At 39.0% G+C, this 27,076-nt stretch overlaps 1 protein-coding gene across 5 annotated transcripts in view; it reads left to right on the top strand.

Annotated features, from left to right (window-relative positions):
• LOC121641512 (neurocalcin-delta A) overlaps positions 1-27,076 on the top strand; it is a 90,224-nt gene that overhangs the window by 43,414 nt on the left and 19,734 nt on the right. Inside the window, exon 1 of one of the 5 annotated variants that reach the window (XM_041987678.1) lies at positions 2,832-3,147. The exons of the other annotated variants lie outside the window; for them this stretch is intronic. The gene's annotated coding sequence lies outside the window, so the exon portion shown is untranslated. Of the gene's footprint in view, positions 1-2,831; positions 3,148-27,076 lie in introns of those variants that run through there. 5 annotated transcript variants of the gene reach the window in all.

The raw sequence follows: 27,076 nt of genomic DNA, 5'->3' as shown, positions 1-27,076 counted from the left end.
TAAGTGTTTTAAAAGCAATAACATCAGTTCCTCCTTAGTGGCTTGGTGGGAATTTCTAAAACGAACCAAGTCTTCACTTTTCCATGTAAGCTTACACCCCTCTGGAACAACCCTAACATCCTGCAAAACTCAGCTAAATTTCACCCCCTCTGATCCCCTGTGATTAGCTCCATCACTTAGTTTAAGTGGAGGATTGTGACCTCATCGCTTTGGGGGTTGGATGTTGGTGGGGGTTACCTAGTGGTTGTGGGTTCTTGGTGGGTTCCCCGTGGTGGGGATCTGGGCTGCTCCGCAGTGGATCCGGTCCTGTCGGGGGCTGTGGGGTGTCAGCGGTTGGGGTTGTCTCGTGGCAGGGGGTGAGGCCACTGGTGGTGCCTGGGTCGGTGCGCGCTGGCCCTGGACCGAGTGGCCAAGTTATTCTGGGGTAGGCTGGGTGAGAGTTCTGGGTTCTGGTGCCTGGGGTTCCCCCTCCTCTCTTGGGGGTGAATGGGTCAGTTGGTGCCGGAGGTCTGGGTCTGCTGCCATGGTGTGGGTTGGTGCATGCCCGGGTGTCTGGTTGCTGCCCTGGGACCCAGGGTATGGCCTAGGGGCAGGAGGGGTGTAGGGGTTTGAAGGGGGGCTGCTCCTGTCCTATCTTGCCCCATGGGCGCCTCCCAGGAAATGGAGGTGCCTACTGCCCCCAGCGGCTAACCTTGTAGAGAGAAGTTTGCTTCCCTCTGAAATTACATTCCCAGACGCCTCTCCTTCTCCACTCTCTCTCACGTGCTGGGTGGTTGTCTGGGGGGGCCTGGTCCTCCTGCGCATGGTGTAGGCCCTCTGCCATGGGCGGGGCGGCTCTAGGCTCTTGGGGCACTGGGCCCTTTGCTCTGGCCGCTCTGGATGGTCGGTGCCTGGCGGGATTGGCAGCTGCCAATCTTGGCCCACCAGGGCCTGTGCCCTATGGCCGCGAGGGACTCTAGCTGGGGCCTTCCTCTGCTACCGTCTGGGTGGGTCCGGGGTCGTCTTCATGGTGGGGTGGCTTGGGTTCGTGCTCCAGGATTGCCTAGGTCTCTGCCTCTAGCCTCCATGGAGGCTTGATCATATTTGCACGATGGGAAATTCTGTTGTGCTTTTGTACAGGTGTAGCAGTTGGTTCGTTGCCTTCTATCTGTTGAGTCTTTCTTGGAGATTGTGTAGTGGAAACAAGTTTTTCCCCCTCCCTGCAAGATCAGTCAAAGTAATGCTTTCTTTAACATGTTAACTAGTGAGAAGCACAAGTTTGTACAGGTGAATCATTTACCTTTTGTGCTCCAGCTGATTGATCCTGTTCTCATGTTTTTGTTGGTGTGTCTCTTCAGAGTGCTGGTTGGTACCTTCATGTATGATGTGAGAATGACATCAGTCATGGTGTAAAAAAGAAAGACATTCCCAACACAGAATCAAGGTTAATATTTCTTATTAACTCAAACACTAACATTAAAACTAATGATAACTTCCTCTGATGAGACTTGGAGTCGTACTCTTAAAAATATCCTTTATGTGACTGAAGAGTTATGCTTGAAACTGGCAGTGAAAAACAATTCATGACATAGAAATGAAAATACAACTGAAAGGTGAGCGACTGGTTCCCAGTTCCCAAATGCTATAAAAGTTGTGAGATTTCTTTGGGCGACTTATTACTCACTTGTGATTTTTCGATTGTGTGCACAGAATCTCCTCCATTTGTTTATTTATTTACTTTTGTAGGGTTCTTTTATTAATTGTGTGTAGAATTAATCTCTGAAGGAATTCTTGTGCACTTCACAGAAACAACAAAGAGGACGTTGTTCACGAGTTATATGTCAAATGCCAAGTCACTCTTTGTTGTAATAAGTAATCTGCTGTGTGACACCTGCTGTCTGGTCTGCTTAGAACATTGCAATATGCAAAGCATTTAAATGCATACTTTATGCATACTTCTACTTTATTTGACAGCCTTTAGTAACAACACTGATCATCAGCTTAAACTGACAGCTGGCATCTAGGGGGACACAGGCTCAAAAAAGGCTGAGAAGCACTGCTGTTGATAAGCACTGAAAATTTATAAATTTTTAGTAAAAGTGCCCCTAAAATATGAAATTTTCACAAGTTATAAGAAATAATGCAACGGCAACAGGTGTGCTTGCCAGGGTTGTAAGGAGCGAGGATCGGGACATACGTTGTGTAAAGCCAGTTTTTTGTAAATTGTATCTCCTTATTTGAAAGTGTAACAAATACAAGTATAAATCAAATCTACAGGTACAGATAGGGGACAATTTTGCAATTTCAAGACTTGGAGATACAATTTGTTATGTCTCAGGAAAAGAATACCAGCCAGCAGAATAGAAATAAATATATATATATATATATATATATATATATATATATATATATATATATATATGTATATATAAGATTTGTCTGGAATCACAAGTCTGAGTCATGTCTGAAGTCACTGTAAGTTAGCAGGCAGATAAATAAAAGTTAGTGTAGCACATTGAAATTATGCACACGTTCAGCAGTGCAGGTTGTCTGGTGTTCATGCCTTTCTGAAAACTGGAGAGAGGAAAAATAAAAAACAGGAAGTGTGAACCGCTTTTGTTTCTCCACTCTGTCTCCTGACAGCTTCCCTGCTCATAAAAATGTTTGTATGTATATCAGATGACCTGTTGAAATCATTGCTGTGCAAAATGCCTGTTACCAAGGCAACACGGGCTTCTCCGTCTCTTTCTCTATCTCTCCTCCACTTTCATTTCCCCCACACACACACGGCAGAGCGAGGTCATGTGACTATGCTGACGTCAGGCTGGGGAGGCAGGCAGGCAGAGGAGCGAGTTAGTTTGTGGGCTTTATAAACCTCCAGCTCAGACTACAAGAGACGTTGGGAGTCAGTCAGTCAGTGTTGGCTCTGTTTTAGTCACTCGTTCGCTCGTCTTCTTCCCTCCCTAGCCCCCCGTAGGGTGTGCATTCACCCTCTCTCCTACTCTCATCATTGTATTTTCTGCTGCTGTGCTTTATTCTCGCCTGTTGCTTCTCCTCCTCCTCCTCCTCCTCCTCTTCCTCCTCCTCTTGCTGCCACTGCCGCAAACTAGTCTAGAGAGAGCGCGCGGTGTGATGGACTGCTGAACAGCTTGTTGCTACAAAAGTGAGGTAAGCTCCTTGTGTTTTCTCTTTGTGTGCTTTATCAGCCGCTGGTTGCCTCCAGAAGCATGTGCAGCAAGTTAAAGCTGCATAAAGGAGGGGTTGATATCATGTCTGACTCACATACTTGTGCAGAAGAGAAGTTGTGAATGCCCTTCTGTGTTTGCCTCATATCTTTTTAGTCACCCTTCAAATATTGAGCTAAACTTTAGGGTCAAGTAAGTGCAAAAGTGCAGTGTGATGTGTAGGGATTTTGAGGGAGACCTCTGACAAGGTTTGCTCTTGCAGACTAATTTGCTTTCTTTCACAACAACCATAGCTACATCTGTTTTTAGCCCCCTGACAGGAAGTGAGTGCTTATTAGAAGAGAGAAGGAAGGAGAGCGTGAGCGTTGCTGTGCTGGTGTCATGAAGTGTAGCTCCGCATGGCTTTTTCCTCCCAAAGCGTTGCTAATGTTAGAGGCACAAGTGTGGGCTGGAGTTTCTGGCTCTGTCTTCCAGAGAGACAGAGGCGGGGAGGGGGTAGAGCAGCTGCCACCTGCCCCCCTCCGAGGGGATGGGAAAGTCTCAGAGGTATGCGAGACAAAATTGTAATTCTTGCAACCTCGAGGTCAGTTGAAGTACATTTCCTTTGATATCTCTAAAAAAACGAAATAAAAAAATAAACAAATCTATAATGTAGTGTAAAATTGTCCATATTCCTGAAGTTGTTTTAGGTTTTTTTAAGTAAGAAAGTGTCTAGCTGATGCTTACCCCCTCCTCCACACACCCCACCTCCCTGCCTGCCTCAGACAAAAGCATTCTAGCTTGCATGTCACCAATCAGAGCGGACAGAAATGCTCTGTGGAGAACAAGTGGTTTGGATCATCTCCCCACAGTACTTAGTATTCTCATTCTTCCCTCACTGCTTCTCTTGAGCTCAGTTACTGCGGGTTCATATCCTCCTCTTCTCCCCCCCTTAGCTGAGCCTTCCTCCTCCTACTTAATGAAGTAGAGGCCAGCTGATGGCATGTAACAAGTTTTTGTCACAATATCTTAAGTATCCTGTCCCTGCAAACCTACTGAGAACATCTAATTAAATGTTCACTGCCGTTCAGAAGATTAGAGCATGAATTAGCATTTGTTGATTGGATTTGGGATTGTATTGGGTTTGTGGAAATATTATAGTGACATAATGTTGTACAGGGTTTATTTGTAATTAGTGAATAGGCCGGGATTAGATGATGATCAGGCTGATAGTAGAGATAAAGGAACAGATCCCTCCAGCTGTTACATCCAGCGTATAAATGTTTTCATCATTTTTACAGAGGCAGATGAGGGAGCTCAGGAGCAAACTAAAAGAAAGAATTAATGCAAACCACAGCTTAAAGCATATATTATTTACATTGTGCATCATATATGATTTTGTATCAATCTGCTGACCAATCAGAGCAGAGCCTTAAAGAAACATGAAGCTGTTAACCGTAAGTTTTTCATCTTTATCATCTAGCGAGAGAGTTCACCAGTGTCCTACCCAGCACTGCAGCTAACAGCTGATTTATTTAGTTTTTTTTACATCTGCTTAGATAATGAGGTATTTGTTTATCTGTCCACATGTAAAAAACTGCTTTGTTTCTTTTTATTACAAGATGTTAAAAAGAGAAATGACGTAAACAATTTAAAGCATTCACCTATGGAATTTTTCAAAAGCTTATTAGCTCCCACATTAGCAACAGCTATTGCTAAGATTTTGGGCTACCATGCTCATAAAAGACCAGATGTTTGAAAGTAAAAGGAAGTTACATCAATAATACTGGTATTTTTCCATAAGAACTCCGAAAGAACTCTGATAATTGACCGCAACATTTAGACCAGGGTTTTTTAATATCACATTTTAGTTGTACATGTAGATACATCAAATCTGATTATTACAATTATCTGATTTCTCCCAGTTGCCAACCATGTAAACATTCTCATTTATCAAATACAAAAACACCAAACCAATCTGACACTTCCATGGAAATCTCTTGAGATTTAATCTGCTGCACTTCCAACTTTTAAACTCCATATCAGCTGCTTCAATAAAAATGTTAAATTTTTTTTAATGGAAATTTTAGAGTTGCACATCGATCTTCTGCCAGAAAATTTGACTCCAAGCTGATACTCCTCAATTCCTGGTATACACCTGTTGTTCAGTGATAAACTGTGAGCAGAACAACTTTGGGAAGATGGTCTCGGATAGCTTAAGAAACTCCAAAGGAGTGTTTTGAAGCCACAGACCGGAATGTACTCTGGGAGCTTCATGAAGATGACATCAGTGCTATGACTGAGTGTGTGACAAATCATATCAACTTCAGCGCCCTGTCACAACTCCTCAGTGTTATCCTGATTCACCATCACCAACATCTCCCCCCTCCTTTGCCTCCCTCCAGGCAGATGAAGAGGTAGCCAGAGAGACTAACCCAGAGCAAGGCTGCACATCAAGATGGTGCCGGCCTAAGTATTCTGAAGGCCTGCACAGACCAACCATGCTGGGTTATACAGCTCCTCTTTAAACTTACCCAGTCCAATCCAAATGATAAAGAGTAAACTTTATAAAATAACATTCACAGTAAAAGATAAAATAACAATAAGACTATAAATATGCATGTGCATACCTTTACATCAATGCACACATACAACATAAGCACTGCATACAGAACAATACAGTCCTATATTAGAAAAAGTCAGTGTAAACAAGTGGGTTTTAAAAGAGATTTAAAAACCGGTAGCAAAGAGGCCTGCCTGACGTTTAGAGGTAACTTGTTCCAGAGTCTCGGTGCCACCACTGCAAAAGCCTGTTCACCTCTAAGCTCGAGCTTTATCTCTGGTACTGCTGGAGCGAGCTGCTCAGCAGACGTTAGTGGCCGACAAGAGACATAAGGCTGAAGCAGTTCTGACAAGTAGGATGGAGCCATTTTGGCAATTTTAACAACGATAAGCTAAATGAAGGGTTTTAAAATCAATTCTATAATGCACAGGGAGCCAGTGAAGGAAATACAAAATAGGGGAAATGTGCTTATGTCCAGTTAGCAGGCAAGCAGCAGCCTTCTAGATCAGTTGCAGGCGAAAAATAGAGAACCGACTAATTCCAACAAAGAGAGCATTACAATAATCCAGGCGGATAATCATTTCTACAGATCCTTCAGGCCCAAAATGGGCTTAAGCTGATATATTTGTATGAAATGAAAAAAGCCCTTCTGCTCTACAGAGCTGATATGTTTGTCAAGTTTAAATTCACAGTCCATACAAATCCCTAAGTGGGTAACCTCAGTTTTATTGTTGGGGACCGGGGAATCAAAGTTAGGAAAGGATGCAGCACTAGTATGATTTGGTCCAAATAAAATTACTTCAGTTTTCTTTTCATTGAAACTCAGGCAATAGTTTGATCATAGTTTGACATCCATAGTTTGATCTTCCTAACAATGATGTTCTAAAAATGATTTTCTGCAGTCTTTGTAAGAAGGGAGGCATACTTCTGATAGTTGTCTGTGTAACAATGAAAGGAGATTCCGTGTTTCTTCATAATCGAGCCCAGGGGAAGCAAATATAGTGAAAATAGGAGCGGACCAGAATCGAACCCTGCGGCACCCCACAAAAGAAAGGATCTGTAGTGGACACAAAATCTTCAATACTGACTCAAAAACTTCTATGGGTAAGGTAAGATCAAAACCAGTCAAGTGCTGAGCCTTTAATGCCCATCCAGTGCACCACGCAATGAAATGATGAAGCTGTGATCAACGGTAACAAAGGCAGCAGTAAGATCTAAAAGCACTATGACAACAGTAAAACCAGAAGCGGTTGCTGAAAAACGTCATTAAACCTTTACAAGTCCAGTTTCTGTGCTATGAAGGGATTTAAAACCAGATTGGAAACTCTTGAGTATGCCATACCTGTCTAGATAATTGGATATGTATGGATTTAATTGGATAAAAACTATTTTCTCAAGGATTTTATGGAAGAATGGGAATTTGGAGATGAGAAAGTATTGTAGGGTCAAGGCCAGGTTTTTAAATCTAGGGCTGTTTACATACAAGTTACATACATGTTTACAAACCTCAGCAACCACACTAGAGGTGAGGCTGGTATTATTAATGTCAAGGACAAAAGGTCCAATAGTAGAAAAAGCTACTTTAAAAAGATGTGGAGGGTTAGCATCTGAGGGGAAGTCTGAGGCTTTCATATAATCAGTTACTATCTTTTAAAATCTGAAATGACAAAGGGTCAAGTTAATAAAAAAAAAATTTAAAATTTAAAAACAGCAAAGCAGGGAGTAAAGGATTTTATTTATAAAAAAGTCTTTTTATAAGAAAATATTCACAGCTTTCGGGGGAGGATTCCAAACTAGTAGACTGAGCTACATTAGGAGTGGAATTGATGGGCTTAAACAAAAACCGGGGATTGTGACAGTTTGAGGAGGCGATAGAAGATTTAACCAGGCCTGAGAGGGTGTTGACTTTGGGGGCCTGCTTCTCAAAGGGGCCACCAAGTCCAATGTTTTAGTGCATGTGTCATTAAAACTGCAAATAGTTCATCAGTATTATGAACACGAAAGGGTTCGGGTTAGAGACGCCACAGTTATTAAAAGCCAAAGAGAGCAGGACCAAGGTGGATGGATTAATAAAGTGGCAGCGTCTCATAGAAGAAGAATATATTTTTAAACTGACAGGGGAAAGCGATATTAATTATGACAGCACAATGATCAGAAAAGAGGACATTTCCAACTCCAGATTTAAAACTGATAAAACATATAATAAAACCAAGGCAAGTGTGTGTCCAAGTTGATGTGTAGGACCAACCACACATTGTACAAGATTAAATGAGTGAATAAGGGCTAAAAAGTGACTCACCAGTGGCTTATCAGTACAACAGACATGTATATTAGATCAATAACATAGTAAAACATAGCCATATTTTGGCATAATTTGAGCCAACAAGTCACCAAACTCATTTATGAACATTTTATTATAATGAGGTGGTCTGTAAATCACTGCACATGGTACTGGATGCTTGCAACCTAACTCAAAAAACATCAGTTCAAAGCTAGAGAAAGACTGTATCTGTTTGCAACCAAACCTCTGCTTAGAAACATTCACTATTCCACCACCTCAACCAGACATCCTCGTAGCATTAAAATAAGAACAGTCAGCCGGTACAAGTTCAGAAAAGGGGGTGGACTCGTCGAATCTCAGGCAAGACTCAGTCACACATAGGAAATCCAGTCCATTGGAAGTGAAGAAGTCATTTAGGATAAAAGTCTTATTGGTTAAAGATCTGGGATTTAACAGCGCCATCGTAGTCCAGACTGGAATTGGAGTCGTAGTAATCCAGCCCAGGTTCCTCAGGCTCACTTGACTCAACTCTTTAGAGTGAGTCACAAGAAATTTTCAGTGTTGTGATGCCTAAAAGATTCTCATAAATCTGCCCAATTTCTCCAATGACACACTAGTTGCTCTGAAGAGACTGGAATTAGCTCAGCAAAGTAGGTAAGCAAAACCTTTCAGGACTTGCTACAGTTTGCTCATCATTCAGGGATTGGTGCTTCATTGATGGTCATTTATTTGCCACAGCAAGCCCTAGCTAATCTGAGCAAAGCAAGCCGTACTGTGAGAGTCATGCAATTCAAACCCAGCAGCAGAGCCTAGCAAACTAACCATAGTTAGTCTAAGAAGTTTGTCAACAGCAACGGAGCACCACAAGGACAGTAGTTTGGCTGTCTGTCTTCATTTACTACAACTCAGACTTCCTATACAGTTTTGAGTCCTGTCATCTGCATACATACTCAGATGACTCAGCAATTGTTGGGTGTATCAATGATGGACAAAATGCAGACAACATCGAGCTCATCAGCTACTTTGTGACGTGGTGTTGGAACTATCTTGAATCTAAACAAAATAGATCATTATGGATTTTAGGAGCTTCAGGTGTAAACCAAACATCCTGAAGGGAGAGGTGAAGGTGGTGGAGAAATTAAATATTTGTGTTCACTAAACAATAGACTGAACAAGAGACAAAGCACTGAGACTGTCCTCAAGGACGTGCATAAGGTCCATTAATGTTTGCAGTAAGATGCTTTTATGTCTCTCAGCCTGTGGTGGAAAGTTCATTCAGTGACACAACTAAGAATGATCATACAAAATATTAATATGTGTACACTGATCTGTGCTATAAATGTATTTCCTGTATGATTCTGACTTTTTAAACATTTTCTTAAGAAAGAAATCAATGAATTTGCACATTTCCTAATCAAATACCAAGGTGCGGCAGCAACAAACCGAGTCTCACCGCTGAATGTGCAATCTCCTACAAAGTGAGTAGTATGCCGCATACCCGTTTCTGTTTCTCAGCATGTCGCCTATTTAAAGTTTACAGAAGCATTTATTATAAACCATGACTTTCTACAGTCTGTGTAATGTCTTTAATGTAAGTGTGTGACATTATTATTCTGGTTGATTGGACAATAAACTAAGGTGACTCAGACAGAACCTTATATACCTGCGATGTCCAACTACGGTCCTTGAGGTCCTGCATGTTTTCAGTGTTTTCCTATTCCAACAGACCTGACTCAAATTAATGAGTCATTGTGCTGAACTTCCTAGCCTGTCGGATCCATTGAATTAGAGTCAGGTGTGTTGGAGCAGGGGCACATTGAAAACCTCCAGGACAGAGGCCCTCAAGGACAGATTTTGGACACTTCTGTTATATACCATCTTCAATACCACTGCTGTTGTTTTTTCTACTATGATCACAAAATTGAGCAATTCTAACCTCCTCTGTTGTGGTCATGTTTATTGTCATGATTACGTCCTGCGAAATCAGTAACTCTTTCTGCTCTGAGTTTTATAATCCACCCTCTAGTGGAATCCTCTGGCAACAAGCATAACAGACATGCAGGTACTGTATATAAAAATTAAGCCGGTTTAATACCCAAACTCAGGTTAAAAAGCAAGCATATTCTCGGCTTTGGTGTTCTTGCAGAAAGGCCCACAAGTGCACAGAAGCATATAACCATTATATTTATGTCCATAGCTGTTATAAAAAACCTAGAGAAAACTGTCTTAACAGTCCTCTGCTACATACAAGTCTCACTGAACTGTATGAACCAGGCTTCTGTAACATCCTGTTATGTGCTAAAGGGAGTCTCATGTAACAGTGATGGAAACTAACTTGAAGGCAGTTTATATAACAGCTGATTTATGACCAGAGGCAGAGAGAAATAAAAAAGAAGGACTTTAAGTAAGAAATATACTCAAGAGATCTCAGAGACAGACATCTTGAGAGGCAGTTAGAGATTTTTCCTGTTTGTGGTGTTCTCACCCAGTTATCAGGTGTTAAGTAGGTGACGTTGAGGATGAAAATCAAGAGCCTGTTTCAAAAAGTGTGGATCTCACTGTCTGGTGTATTTAATCATTCTCTGTGAGGACTGTTTCTCTGTAGATAAATAATCATCTGTAATAAAATATTTAGGCCATTATAGGTAATTTTTTTCATGATTATGATGATACACAAATTAAATGTAATTTCATGTGGTAGTGGAGTCTTTAATACTACTGGATTATCCCTACAGAGCCCTGGAAGTTAAAAGAACCTGTTATTATTTTTTTTGTAAAAGTGCATGTAGAACCTCAACTCTTTTAATCACAGTCAACATCCTTAAATTATATTTTCAAGACAGCCTCAGTTATCAGATTATGAGGCTAAATGATTTAAAATGAATGTATCAATAGATATAGCAGCATAAATACCAACTAAAACAACAAAACTGAATTTATTACTAACAAAACTTTATAAAAAAAATAACACACAGATCAACAGTGACCAAGCCTTTTCTCTGCACATCATTCTCTCAAGTCTTAGCTTTCAGGAAAAAAAATATTGGCTTTAAAACAAACACACAACAAAAACTATTTACATATTTATACTTTTTCCTCCAGGCGATTCTTGCTTTTTACAGCTATTGATGCTATTTACCTGCTATTCTCACAAACCCAACTCCAACTCAGCTCATTTTTGGAGCTCCGTGCAGCAAAAACATCTTGTCGGCTTAATTCCAGCACAGAGGAACATTATTTTGTTCTTTTCAGACACACAGAGAACTTTCTGCTCACTTGTTGATCTTTGGCTGCTCCAGATTGGACATTACCATCAGTTTAAGCTCTCTGGTTGAAAGTTCAGCAGGAAGTGGTTTCATCATAATTTCCACATAAAAAATAGAGGTATCTAAGCAACATAACAGTGATAATTAACTTTTTTTATGATAAACGTGATAAATAATGGTGTTATCATGGGTCACCTATTGTGGGTTTACCATATAGAGTCTCTGAATAAACACTAAATTTTGTGGCTGGATTGTAAACCTGGACGTGATAGAAATGCCTGAAAAACTTCCATAGATCACCTAAAGGGTAAACTATCCATCAGGATTTACCCCTGAGTTACACACCTGTTCCTGAGAAACTGTTGGCAATATAAGGGACTTCAAGCATGATTTCACAGCTACACTAATGTCCAAGAGCTTCATAGAGTCTGTTTACCCCTTATCAAGCGGGGGCAAAAACGCCTGTAATATGACCTCTCCAAATTAGAATTACTGCTGTTATTGAACCCTCTGGATTGTAAGTACAGGCTTGGGCTTTTTGTAAAGGTAACACTCTCTAATTTCACCCACAGCAATCAGAATCACTGTAAGTATTACTGATAAAAAGTTATACACTTTAGAACACACAGAAAAAAATATTTTTTTTGTCCTCGCCTAACCTGTACGGACAGAATGAGACCTATCTTGATGGGAAATATTGATGTTTGACCTATAGAGAGCCCTCAAAGGTAAGGAAAGTCAACGTTTAAACTTTCTGCTTTTCTGTAAAAAAGGCTTTAGTGTTAGCGCTGTGGTTGTTGTGTGTCAAAATGGTTTATGTCATCTGAAAGACGAGACTTTGAGCTTTCATTTGATGTGTATATTGTGGGCATTTATGACAGAGGGGCTTGCACACATGGCTGCAATGTTGTTGATTAGTAGTCATGTACCAGGACCGGTACGTCTGCATCGTAAGGGGTTAATGAAGTGAAAATGAAGTGTATGATATTATTTACAGTTTAACATGAACACACAGTCACACACATTACTGCTGCTGTTGTCAAACTCTGCAGAAGCCTTAGAGAGTAACAAACTATGTGTGCAGTGGCAATTCCCAACTTTTCCAAAGAAGCAGGTGCTGATAGATACTCATGACGAAAGAATAAAAAGTCACTCACTGTGATTGCTGCACTTAGCCAGATGTGACATTTTCATTACGTTATCTGCACTCAGCGTGAAGGTCAGATCAACAAAAAGGACCAGGACACTTAAGAGACTATTATACTTCTCTGCAGAGGTGACAGTGTGGTTCACCCGGATGAAGTGTGCTCACTCACTGACTCTCACTAAATGGATGTGTCAGACATGCATTATGCAGTATTTTGTTTTCATGGTGTACTAAAAGAAAATTGTACAAAAGAAATGACACGGCATTACTAAGTCATACTTTTTTTTTTTTTTTTTTGATCCTATGTACCCACAACACATTTAAAGGATGCGTTTTGTTTCTTTTTACTCAAGCAGGGAAGCAGGACGATGTAATGTAATTTTGCAAAAACTCAAATTTTTTTTAAGTGTAACTGTGTTTGATTCTGTATCGATCAAATAGGATGTTAGTTAAAACTCCTGCTTCTCTGAGTGTAATTACTTACAGCACTTCTGGTGACCGAGATTGTTAGATTAAAAAAAAAAGAAAGGAAAGCTGCATTATTCATATTTGTGGAAATGTCGTGTAACAAGCAGCAGCTTATTCTATAGCTTGTACTTTGGCAGAGGATTTGTAAATAATGTGGTTTTTATGGTGAATATATATAAAATGAAAAATGTGTCCACTTTTTGTGTTACTTTTTGCTAGAAATGAGCTGAGGGATTCTTAAAGAACGGGAGCGGCACATTAAAACCTGCCTGTAGTTTAGATGAGTGAGTGCTTTGAAACAGGCGTGTTTGTGGAGGTTTCGAAGGATAGCTGGTTGCTTGTCTTCTTTGTCATTTTCCTTTTATGAAGGGGTTGTAAATCCTTCGGTGGGATGTTCTGAATGATTTCTTGCATTATGAAGGTCCCACATGAGGAGATGGTCAGTGGCAGAGATCTTTGAGGGGCTTCCTAGAGGCTCCCATGCATTGGTTTAGAGCAGCTATGGGAAACAGATGTTCTATTTTTAGTCACAGAGTGGAATTTGCACACACTGTCATGTCATGCTGGACAAAAAAGTAGCTTTTTTTCTGAGCTTTCACTCTCTAAAGAACACTGGTTTATTGACTTTACATGAACCAGATGATCTGACTCCTAAATGAACTAAACACCACCAGACCTGTGCATCAAAAACTGAAAATATATCATCATCATGTTTGATCATTTAAATCTGAGCATAAATGTTTTTTTTCTGTTTAACTCTTCTACAAAATGCATTCAGTTAAGACAATTGTTTGTTAGGAATCTGGCAAGCCAGAGAGTGTTCTTTACAGAATGTTATTAATGTTATATGAGCTTCATTTTGTGAACCTGTTCCTCAGAAAATCTTTTTCTTGCCTAAACCAACAGATTCATTTGTTTGTCCTTTGTGAGACTAATTTCTAACGTGGTAAGTCATGGAAACAGGAAATCACATTTTGGCTATCAGATCTGTAAAAATGCTTTTGACATTTGATAATCTACCTCTCATATAATGTTGTGAACCACTGTAGAACTTAACCCATTACTCATAATGCAACAAGTAAATGATTCATCTTGTGAGTAATTTATATTTTTTTTAATTAAAGAAAATATTGCAGAGGCTCTTTGGCAGTAAGGAGATGATGGGTCTCAGATGCAAGGCTGCATAGGATTTGGCAAGCATGCATGCCTTTGAGGCGGCTGTTGCTGAAATGTCACATAAATATCACTTTTATCGTCCTTCCTCTGTCAGGGAAATTGCCCTCTGACGTTCTGCATTAATAATTAGTTCAAGTAGATTTCTCCCTTGTTATAGTCATTCGTAATACCAGCTGTCCACATTAGACAGAGATCATATAAGTCCACAAAGATTAGTGAGTCACCGACACTGGTTATGAATGTATTCTGTTTGGGATAACAGTATGTATTCATGCTCTGCATTTAATTAGCTAAACACACACTTCCTCCTGTCTTCAGTCATTCTCTGCTGACTTTGAACTCGTGTGTAGCCTCCAACCCAGTCCAGGAAAGCCTTGACTTTAAAGGAGTGTTGTTGTATTACACCTGAAATTGCAACTTTTGCAACAGATTTGATGAATGAATGTACTTTAGCACAAAAATCTAAAGCATTCAGGTGGTTTAACTTGTGCGTACTGATGGATTTTTCCATATGTGATACATAGATTGTAGCTAATATAATATTGGACATGAGAAGCTCTCAGCCACTGTCACTTTGTCAGATAAAAAGAAAATAAGAAAGACCTGGAAGATCACTACATCACATTCACACAGAAATCCCATTAGTTTAACAATGAGAAAGAAAAAATGAGAGAGAAATGAGTTTCGCTTGTATTGGGTCCAGAATTCTCTCAGCTCTTAGCTGCACCAGCCCCGTATTGAGCTAAATCTTTTACTGAATAATTGCTATCAAACTAACGTATTGCTGGTGTTGGCACATCTGTAGAAAAGCTAATGAGCAGGAAGAGAACTGGCAAAAAAGTAAATGTAGTTAAAAGCAAACATTGGTCATGCAAATGAAAACATAAACTAGACCATCTTATCTGCAGAAAGAAATAAAAACAATGTGGAAATCAGTGCTGTTGGTTTGTAAGCATTAGTAATACATGTCATTATTTCATACATGCAAAAGCATTTACAATTCTATGGATTTGCAGACAGTGTTTTTCGTTAAATAAGAAGGAAAAAAGTGTGTAAAGCTATAGTACAGCATTTGTTTCAGATACACTGTACACATTATTATATCGATTTACTGGACAATCATTTAGTGATCACATATTCTACCATAATATGATTCAGGATCCAGTGATCAATATGAGACAGTAACACATGCTGATTTAACATGATCTCCTCCATCATTTTCTTCTTGAGCTTAGTCAGACATTTAAATGAAAACTAATCTGTTAGACTGAACCACATTAAAAGCTTTAAATCATGTAAAAGAAAACTCAAAGGATACATTTTTATTTATAGACATTAAAGCAGGACATGGTGTACGCCTTACTCCAATTACCCAGGGACTGCAGATGTAAAGTAGCTTTTAGCTAACTGTGGTGCAATCATGTGCATTGCCCCTAACAAATAAACAATAAATTAAATTAAATGAACAGTGTCAAACCAAATATTTTTACAACGTAGTTATAATAACTAAGGTAGTAAAGTCTTGTTTTCTTATAGTATCCATGAGAGTGGACATATCTACTGAAGGTTGACATCACAAACCACATACGTTAATCAGTAGCTGTGTCCCGATTCAGGGTCTGTCTGCAAACTCTGAAGTCCATTTAACGTGAAATGGGACAGTCTACGAAGCCAACAAGAATTTCCCATAGCAGCAACGCAGGACGTTGAATCACTTAAACCTCGGAAATTACTGTTTGCATATCACAGGACACTTTAGTGAACGGTAACGCCTACCGGTAATCATATATAAATATATCTTAAAAATTTTTTTAAAGTCTAAAGCTCTGTTGTTTTCCAGCCGGTACACACTCCTTTAACCCCTTAAAAAATCCACAAATATTACAGAATTATAATGCCAACATTTAACAGACATGTTTTTAATGTACTTGGTTTTGTCATGTTTCTAATAAAGTGTAGTTTTAAAATAAAGAACCATACTAATGAATTCTGGGAGAAAAGGGGAAAGATGCATCCCCTGCAGCCTTCGTTTGAGGTCAAACAAAGGGCAGATTTGTAGTGTGGAATTGGAGGCTCCTTCGAATTTGGACAGTGCTTGGCGAACCACGATGACGTATGTAGCCGACGAATCTGTGCAGACTCTGAACTGGGACACAGCTTGTGTGAATATTTGCAGTCCCACATACCAGTGAAAGCAACAACAAAAAAAAGTAAGTGTGAACGTAAGAATTAGTGAACTTCTGTAGGACGCAGAAGGAAAACTGAAAAGTTGGAAAAGACATCCTGCCCATCCTCACCTTATCAAACAGTCCTTTAATAACTCTGTAACATCAGTTTGACTCAGATTTTAGTCCTGTGTATTCTTCTCTGGAGAGCTTTTATCTTTGCTTTACTTGGCATCATTTTTCCAGGTTGGTTTTCTCGTCCGTTTAACCAGATCACATGCTAGCCACCACTCCTTGTTCTCCTCTCTTAAACAAATACCTACTGTTATTCAAAGACTCCTGCTCCAAGAAACATAAAACATCACCTTTTTTCTGGACAGGAAACTATGTGATTGTGCAAAACCCTTCAGAGACACAAGATGAGATACTTTTTCATTATATAATACACATGTGGAATACATTGTAAAAACAGTAGTATTTGCTGGACACTTATATAATTTCTGTCAGGACTGTCAGTATAGTATAAGTATGTAAAGGTGCCCATCCTTTATCACTCTTGAAGAGCACTATATAAAAACAGTCCATTACAATTACCCTAGAGGCATTCTCCTAGGACTCAGTAGTCTCAACACTAGGGTCCACATGCTCTCATGACTCCTTGTACCAAGTCAAACCACCTTCTCATATAATTAACCTCAACATGCCTGGCTGAACATCACTGGAGGCATGCCCCGCGGAGTCCTAGGGGCATGCTAGGGGCATGCCTCCAGTGGGATGTGTCACACTTTTTACAACCAGACTGGTTGTACAAACCCACTGGAGGTTTGACAGAGGCCTTGTTTTATTTGAGGTTTTATAAAGGATTTGACTCACATCTACTAGAGTTCTGTCACAAAAACATGTCATTTTGATGTAAGTAGTCGTGTAAGCACTGCAATCAGGCTGTGGTTGTCTAAAACATACAGAGGTGGATGAAATCAGTTTAAACCTATTTTAACTTCCAGCTCTACCCTATGCGAGAGTGGAAATTTTCATTTTGGAAGTAAACCTGCCTGAGGCATTTCAAAGAGTAACTGGGTATGCTTGTAGCACTTTTTGCTTCAGTATGTGCAACTCGCTGAATTTTAGAGCTACAGTTCTCAAACTTTTTATTTAAAATACCCACATTTGTTTACTACAAATGGCTCCAATTCAAAACCCTTCAAGAATATAAGAATAGAATGCATTAGAATAGTATTCAAGAAGATGACCATAACTCAGACACACTAAATGAGTTTGCTAGAGCAAACTTTCATACCAGTATGACAGCTTAATAACTACTCTAATGCACCTGTGGGAAATGGCATCCCTACTATGTTTTTTTAAACATCCGCAGGCACACCTCTCTGTATTTCTTTTTCTAACTTTCCCAGCTTCTTTTGAAATTAATAAAAATCAAGAAATAGTTTTTAATTTTATGCAAGACGATTATTATTTTTAAATATATTACAACGATAGACATCTATACGTAGACATTGCATCGACCTCCTCAGCCCGCTTCTGCGACACATCGACATGTCTGCCATCTTGGTCCTGGCAAAAAGTTAATTACATGAATACAAGTGAAAATTTGTTTCACTTAAACTGAATTAAATATTAAACGTTTGTAAAATTTCACCTGATAATGTTTTTATGTTTCATTTATGGTGGAAAAAAGATATAAACTGTAACACAACTGTTAATCGGTATTCACTGAGAGATGATCAATAGTGTTCTTTATAACACTATAATATTATAATGTTTATTATATTAATATAAAGTAGTTTAAATACATAATGGGTGAGAAAAAAATGCTGTCAACGGGAAAGGTAAAACCAGGTGTTAGGAGTACAAAATGGTTGATATTTTTTTCCCCCCTGTTTAACAAAATAGATATTTATATTATAAGCCTCTGGTTTATAAGGTGCCCCTATGTAAAGTAGTAACACCTAATTAGTTGTACAAATTAAACAGCTGAATTCACTCATCCACATGTCATTCAGCTCTCCAGAGGCCTGATAACAAGCCTGATAACAAGCCATTCATTTGATTCAGGTCTGCTGAAGAAGGGATGCATCTAAAAGTTGCAGGAAAGTAGATTTCAAGGACCGGACTTGGGCACCCCTGATATACAATATAGGCTAGGATAACAATGTTATGAATAAGTGCCTGAAATAAAAATAAAACAAAAAACAATTGTTCATTCTTACTATGAAAAGTAATTCCTGGTGATAGTGTTAAAATAGTGTGCAGTTTGTTCAGCCCCAAACTGCAGAAGCTCCAGGTGTCTTCTCCGCTCAGGCCTATTGAAAACTGATAACTTGCCAGGACCAATATGGCGGTCACCCCTGTCGGTCATTGTTTAGCTAAAATTTATCAGCATATTGTTGAATAAGTTTAGTGTTGATCAAAAGAATTTCTTCTATAACAAGTTTTTTCTAATAAAATTGGCATGTGTCTGTTTTCAGCCTTGACAGTTACCATGTGAGATCAAGAAGAAAGTGAGTAAACACTGAAATGATCGTGTGATCTCATCCCTAAATGGTGGAAAAGGTGGTGTTATAACTCTCCCCGTGTCACAACTGTACTTCCCTAATCCCATTACTGTTTTAATTTTTGATCATTTGGCTGTTGTTACTTTATTATTAACTGTGATTTTAACCATTTTTTAAAGAACATTCACTTTTATTATGCTGTTGCTGAAAAATGTGCTGAAATTTTTTTTGTTTGTTTTTTTCTCTTGTGGGTTTGTTAAAGCTTCTTGAACACCTGCCGTGATTGTGGTCTTTGATATTTAAATGAATATCAAAGTGTGTTAATTTAAATGTTGATATTTTTTTCAACTTTATAAAGTTTGGTGTTTTGGTTGTTGTTAGCTTGTCAGCATTTAAAGCAATACCACATATGCTTCTGACCTTAAAACTCATGGCTTCTGATGGTACACTGACATTCAGAAAAAAAGTGACAGAGTAAGAGATAAGACAAGAGTCAACATGGGACTGACTTTTACTGGCAGGAGAGAGCTCAGAGAAGAGACAGGAGGCAAGATGGATGCAAAATTAGCCTGCAGTGAGAAAATCAACTGCTTTCAATGGGATTATCTAAACTAGTCAAGATCATCTTGACTGACCAGGATTTAAAAAGCTGGATAAAACTTAGACAAATGTCACATTTTAACACCAACCTAAGGAAGTTGTCGCACTGACCGATCATGGGAAATTCTTAAATGATGTCATTGAGTGACATAATCTTGTTGCGTTCAGTATATGTTTAAAAAAACAAATAGATATTTCTATTATTGTTGCTGTTTTTATTTCCAAAAATGGCTGTTATACAAATGAATAATCCCAGTTATTTGTTATCTTTAATTAAACTTCTATTACCGTGTAAATGAATAGGTGGAAAGTTTTTTCTTGTTTTTATTTGTTTTGTTTTTTTTATTCAGTGATACCATCTGTGAGATCCATGGCATTCAAAATTAGGTGCTACTGTGTGTTCAACAAGCATTTACAAAGTGATGCAGTAAATAAATGTAAATATTACTGCGTCAGATTTCAGTAACCAGCCATAAAAGGGCTTTTCTTTTCACACATATATATATAACCATTATAACCATTATTAACCATATATATATATATATCAAACAGTAATGAAACGTCTAAGTTGGGACAACACAGAAAACTGCTCATTCAAACTTTTTATCATTGTTCCATTTAGAAATCTCAACCTTTTCAAAGCCATTTGACTTCAACACATCCCTGTTCGCAGGGTCCATCCTGACCCCTGACCCCTCTGTGATGTACCTTCCATTGGTTATTTTCCATGATGTTATATCCTGTTTCTATATTTTACTTTGACCACAGGAAGCAGCGCGAGCTTGTTACTAACCCCAGGGGCATTCATCAATCAGAAACATCTTCAAGCTCCGGCGCTGCCCAGCTCTCATTTTCTCTTTCCGTTTCTCCTTCTCTTTGTACGCTTTGTCTCTTGTTATACAGACACTGTTCCACATCATACACCTCACCCCCGACCCTGTAACTGCAGACACTCTCCAGCTGCTCAAACAGCAAACCACTTTTATAGTTATAGTTCGGCTTTGCCAGATTTTACAACCATCCCACCTCATTTCTTTTCAGTGGAAATCTGTTCTCGGCAGGTGTGACCGAGTGGGAGGCAGTTCTTTGTATCATCAGTCATCCCTTCTATTGAAAATGCAGTGGGAATGAAAAGAGCGACACAGGCAGACTTTTGACATGTAAAGATTTCAAATGATGGAAAACTTTTAAGTTCCTTTATCTATTTCCCGTCCTTTGCCTGGAGTGTGAGATTGAATTTTAGTTAAGATTTGTTCCATAAACAAAGCAGAGCATGAGAGGGAAAGTTTCAACCAGCTAAGCATGATTAGCTTGCTAGAGCCTGCTGGTAAAAAGGCTAACTGTGTGGAAAATCAAGCTCTGTTAGAACTGAATCACAGAGCCAAATATAAGGAGGTAGAAGAGTGTAGAATTTAATTTCAGAAACAGATCATATAAAAGTAAAAGTCAGAGTATCAGAGAAAGAACCATACACTCACTTAATAGTTATCTGGTTGGACCCCTTCTTCCTCCAGAACTGCCTCATTCTTGGTGTCATGAAATTCAACGAGGTGTTGGAAACATTCCTGAGAGATTTTGGTACATATTACTGCAGATCTGACAAATCTGTAGTTGCTGCAGATCCATGATGAGAATCTACCGTTCCACCACATCCCAAAGCTGCTCTACTGGACTGAGATCTGGTGGCTGTGGAGACCGTTGGAGTCCAGTGAACTCATTGTCATGTTTTAGAAAGCAGCTGGAGATGATCTGAGCTTTGTGACATGGTGCATTATCCTGCTGGAAGTAGCATCAGAAGATGCTACGCTGTGGTCATAAAGGGATGGACATGGTCAGCAACAATACTCAGGTAGGCTGTGCTGGTTAAACCAGGCCACCTCAAAGACTCATCAGACCAGGAAACATTTCTCCATCTTCTATTGTCCAGTGTTGGTGAGTGTGTGTGAATTGTAGCCTCAGTTTCCTGTTCTTAGCTGACAGGAGGCACCCGGTGTGGTCTTCTGCTGCTGTAGCCTATCTGCTTCAAGGCTGGAAGTGTTGTGTGTTCAGAGATGCTGTTCTGCAGACTTTGGTTAGAACCAGTGCTGATTTGACTTGCTTTTGTCTTTCTATCATCTCCAACCAGTCTGCCCATTCTCCTCTGACCTCTAACATCAACAAGACGGTCTGGGCCAGACAACTGCTGCTTACTGGATATTTTCTCTTCTTCAGACCATTCTCTGTAAACCCTAGAGATGGTTGTGTGTAAAAATTCCAGTAGATCAGCAGTTTCTGAAATACTCAGACCAACAACCATGCCACGTTCAAAGTCACTTAAATCCCTTTTCTTCCTCATTCTGATGCTCAGTTTGAACTTCAGCAGGTCATCTTCACTGTGTCTACGTGACTAAATGTATTGAATTGCTGCCATGTGATCGCCTAATTAGATATTTGTGATAGCAAGCAAATGAACAGGTGGACCTGATAAAGTGACCTGCGAGAGTATTTTCTGTTTCCTCCTATTGGGATGCAGGGGTTAGTCATTCAACCAATTAAGCAAGTCCAGTGATCCAGCGCCAGGCAGACAGAGCTCCCGCCAAGGCAGCACAGACAGGGAGCTAAACAAATCTGACACAATCTCAGGGGGCATGAGGGCATCGTTTTCCACCAGACAATGAGGAAGAGAAGTTAAACAGATCCCACACAGGCATGCAATTAGACCCCATTTTATAAGAATGTACCAAAATAGTTGAATGACCAAAGATGTTGCATAATCCTCTTTACATGTCTATGTGTCTAATACTGGCAAACAAGGCCAAATGAAAAATAATAGTTATTGATTAATGCCTTTGACATGAGCAGTTACGTATGGTTTTACAGCTGCAAGGATTAAAATTTACATTTAGTAATATTTGGACTTGAGGAAGTATGTTATCTGGTGCCTCTCACCACTTCACTCTTTTTCTCCTGAATCAATAGTCCCTATGTGTGGTTGCCTTCTCCTTCTATCAGGTCTGTTACTATAGCAACCTAATGAAGGCTAAAGAGCTCATTTAAAAGTATTAGGGCTGAAAATAACAACTGTGGGCAGCATCAAGCCACAGCACCGATCAATGTGACAATACTTAAAACGCTGTTTCTCTCAGGTTTAACGCAAACCTAAAAGCAACAGGCCAGTTTTCTTACAGCCAGCTTCCTTCTCAAAGAACAGGAAGGCAACAAGGGGTCAGGTCCTTGAAAAGTTGACTTTTGTCCAAGTCGTACAAACTCATCCCACTCCCCTTTATTTCAGTCATCCTGTATCCAGCTACCGCCTGGACATCTGCCAGTGTCTCCTTTTTACTGCCAGAGCATTGTCACGAAGTCCTGAGGGAGAGGTTTCTTCTTCTGTAATCTTCTTTGAAGCCAAGGCACATTGCAGACTAGTTATAGATTAAATTTTAGGTTTATTGCTAGCTCCAAGACATGTTTTTGGGCATTCTACTTTTTCTCCAGAAGCTGGTAAATTGGCTTTGATTTCCTCTACTAATACAAACAATGTGAATGAGTGATGAATTATAATTAAACGGTTTGAATATTCTCAGGATTTTCCTGCTGGGACAGGAAAAGAGAAACGTTTCTCCAAAGGCCCTGTAGGATAGAAGTAGACACAGTCATTTACTTATCAGCTTTTTCTTTGTTGTTTTTTATTTCTATTAGATTCTTTGTGTCACTCTTTGCTTTACCATCCCTCTCCTACCAGTCTTGTTCCTCTCGTGCTGCCCATTGTTCTGAAAACTGAACTCTAGAAAAACCAAGTGGACAGATGTTTCTAAAAAAAAAAAAACATAGAAAGAGCTAAAGAAGACAGAAAAATACGAAAAGCTCCCCTTTCATTCTTACTATGACACTTTCACTCCCTCTTGCCATGTCTTGCTGTTCTTTCTTGTTTATTCCCTCTAACCAAAAAACCAAGCAGATTTTTCTGTGGTAGCACATCACAATCCTTTGTTGTGTTCAGCTCTTAAATTATTATTTGTGGGTTTCTTGTGGTAGTTCTTTGATGTTTCCATGGTTTCTACTTGGATTTCCATTTAGACAAACAGAATGCTTCATATAGTGGCTTGAAGCATTTTGGTGCCAATACACAAGGAAACAATGTAAAAACACATTAGAATCCAGCTAAATAAAATGATGTGGGAAAAATATACAGGCAGGAGCTTCTGCCTTTGTCTGAACTGATTCGAGTGCGGCTGGAATCCAGAGCACTTTACTGGGAGCTCTTTAAGGCCATACTGGGGCTACGTGGAGTTTTAGTCAGTGTCAATGTTTAGGTGTAACTTACCTTTACAAGTTTGCCCCCTTTCTGAACAGCTCACTATATTTATTAGAGGTAACATGAGGTTGGCAGAAGTCACAAAAATGTCCAAATTTGTCATCTGCAAGTTTTGCTCAAACTGTCAGAATTTGGAAAGAATTTGTGTTGACATATAGTCTAAAAATGTGGTGGTTCAGCTCCTCGGTTGAGAGGCAGCTGTTGTTTGTTGATATATGGGGTCATAAGGTTGACAGTGTTGGAGGTGGCGTTAACAAGCATTTCTTCTCTTTTCCCTTTTTATTAGTTAACTGGATTTTTTACACTTAAAGCAAAACATCTTAAAATCCCCACACGTCCTTTAAACAAGTCTTTTTTTCTCTTCTCCAAAAGAATTTTGTGCAGCTGGACCTGCTAGTGTACACCCATGTGACTGTGGCAAGAGGTTCTGAAAACTAATTTTTCTGCATTTTAATAAAAAATCAAATAGTGCACAATATGCAAATCTTACCATATGCAGTATTAAGGAATATGTAAATGACAAAATAACTTGCAATATATAAACAAATACTTGGGCGTATCCTAATCTGAAGTTAATTAAAGATGACTGTATTCTACTTGTGTGCCTGTTCATCCGGGTTAGTTGTACAAAAGCAGATTTCTCTCTTTTTGGTGTGCAGCCCTCATTAATCCATCTAGTCCTATTTCATGTCAAAATGTCTTTGCAATATTGATGTTGCGCATGTTGACAGTGTGATATATTTTCTATATATTATGTGGCTGTAGTTCATAATAACAGCATTTTTTCTATATTTCCATAAAGCCTGCTCTGAACTGGCTTTAATCCTACTTCAAAGACAGGAACTACTTTGTATCAGTTGGTAACTACAGATCTATTCAAACAAAGGTGACATGTGGAGTTCCCCAAGGCTATATTTTTGGCCCCCTATTGTTAAAGGGGTAGTGCACCGAAAAATTTGTTTTTTTAGCTGTAAACAACACAGAATTACTTAATTGTGATGAAAACTACATAAAATGTTGATAAAATTAGTTTTTTTGTTGTTGTTTATTTTAAAAAATCTGTTTTTTGTGGGATTTTGTGGGTAAAAATGGCTTATGACACCCTCTACAGGGTAAAACCAGGCTATGTTTTTCGTGACATAGAGAGGTTATCTATGTCACAAGAAAACTTTAAAAACCACACAGCCCCTCCCTCCAGAAGCAGGTAGGCGGGTCCTCATCTGCAGGCATAGAAAACCACGCCCACCAACGCATATGAAGGGACGTGAACTTATCTGGTGTAGATCTGCTAGTTTTAGACTTCTGTTCTTTCACAGAGTTTAAATATTCCTGCAATGGAACGGATTTGTGCTTTTGAGGGGTGTAAAAGTAACACCGAACTTTATTCTTTACCTGCTGATCCTCGTCTGGCGACAGCAACTTCCAGAAGCACTTCCTGCAGCTGCCACAACCTGCCACGAGTCTCCACAGTTTTCCAGAGCTGCTGGAGCTGCTGACAGGCAGCTAACAGCTCAGATTGATACGGTCCAGGACTGCCTGGTTCATGTGTAGCTGAGGAGATTCAGGAGGGGAAAAGTCTTCTTCTGATTCTTCTTCTACTGTTTCTTTTCATGATGACTCACACTTTGGGTTGCCTTATGTATAAAATGTGCTGTTTAAATAAATTTGTCTTGGATTAATAAGTTTAGTAACTTGCTGTATGGAAGCAGTTTGACTAATTTTTTAACCCTCTGATTCATGAATTATTTAAAAACAATGCCACATTTTTTCTACATTCTTTTACTTCTACAGACATGTACAGTGATGCTTTTCTTTATTATTTATTTAGTTTATTTTTAAACTATTTAGAATATAATATAAAATATTTATTAAATAATCTGTTGTCATATTTATATAGTATAAATATTCTATAAACATATAGCTGTATAATTTTCTTGTCCTTATCCTTTAAGGCAAACTTGGTAATTACAATGTATGTTTATACATTAAATTTTATAGTATATTTATTTATTCTACAGTGAGTAGCAGTTCATACGATCCAGTGAAATGGCTAATTTGCAAATATACCATGCACACCCATGCTTATACTAGAAAATAACATTTAAATAGGTGTCTACTGTGGTAGCATCAAGGGGTCTTTTCATAATATACAATATGTGTGTTTTACACTTTGTTTAAACAGTTTGATGAAAGTAAGTAAAACAAAATGTAAATGTGCAGAGTTAGCCTTGCAGCATCTGTTGTCTGTTGGAGATACAGTATAATATTCAATGACCTGTTTCACATCAACAATTTTATTATTATTATAATTTTCAGCTTTTACAACTGTTGACCACATCTACCCGCACACCTACAGCCCAGTCACTGATTGTACTGGTTCTGTTTGATTGGGAGCCGTGTGTGTGTGCGTGTGTGTGTGCGTGCGTGTGTCCGTTCAAATGTGCATCCAGTGCACTCAACCAGGAAGCTCGTCAATGGTTATGAGATTTTTTTTGCCCAATGTTACTATGGTAACTGCAGTAAAATTGCTTCATAACAGAGAGCTGGTCATGTGTAGGCTGAATTAACTCAGAGGATGAAAAGTATGGAAGGTTGAAGCACGATGTGAGAGACATGAGGAGTTTATGAATGGCACAGCTGAAAGAGGGAAAGGTTTGTTGAGAAGAGAAAATCAGATTGAGCAGCTGCAGGGTAAGGAGATGTTAAAAAAGGAAAGAACACGATGAATGTATGCGCTGGAACTGGTTAGAGTAGATAATAAATAACAGTAAATATGAAGATATACACAGAATCTGTGTGTTATTCACAACGCTTCATGTTTCATCTGCCTCAGCCTTTCTGCTATCGGTGAATGAGCACCACCTCATAAATGTATTAACACCATCACAGCCTTTCATCTCCGAACAGCCTCGTGTTTAACATAAATCTGTTTTGTCCACAGAGGAAAAGACTGAAACGTGTCTGCAGCTTAGCTGGTGAGAGTGTGTGAAGTGGTTAGGTTGTTAAAATCTGAATAAGTCGGAGCTAGGGGATCAGTTTTGTTCCCGATATAAATCTGACTCACTATCTGCAATTAAAGTGATAATCCGTTTGATTAATGTCAATTAAAGCTTTCAAATGCTTGTGCAGATGGTTTAAAGAAATCTCACTAGTTGAGCAACAGAACCAGCTGAAGCTTCTGCTGATATTAGATGAGCCACTCTTTAAAGATATTTGGTTGAAAATTATGTTGAACCAGTAAATCCAATTCAGTTCAGTTTAATTCAGCTTTATTTGTATAGTGCCAGTTCACAATATAGTCATCTCAAGGCTCTTTTACAGATACAATCTAATTAGTTGTCGTTAAATTATAATCCAATTAAAACAAACCCATTATATGATCCACATTAGTCCAATTTTTAATGACTGTGTCCACATGAACCAGTTCATAAAAATAATTACCTAACTAAGGAAACTAGTA

This window comes from Melanotaenia boesemani, chromosome 6, assembly GCF_017639745.1.
Source record: "Melanotaenia boesemani isolate fMelBoe1 chromosome 6, fMelBoe1.pri, whole genome shotgun sequence".
NCBI lineage: Eukaryota > Metazoa > Chordata > Actinopteri > Atheriniformes > Melanotaeniidae > Melanotaenia > Melanotaenia boesemani.
This window is presented reverse-complemented; position numbering and strand designations above follow the sequence as displayed.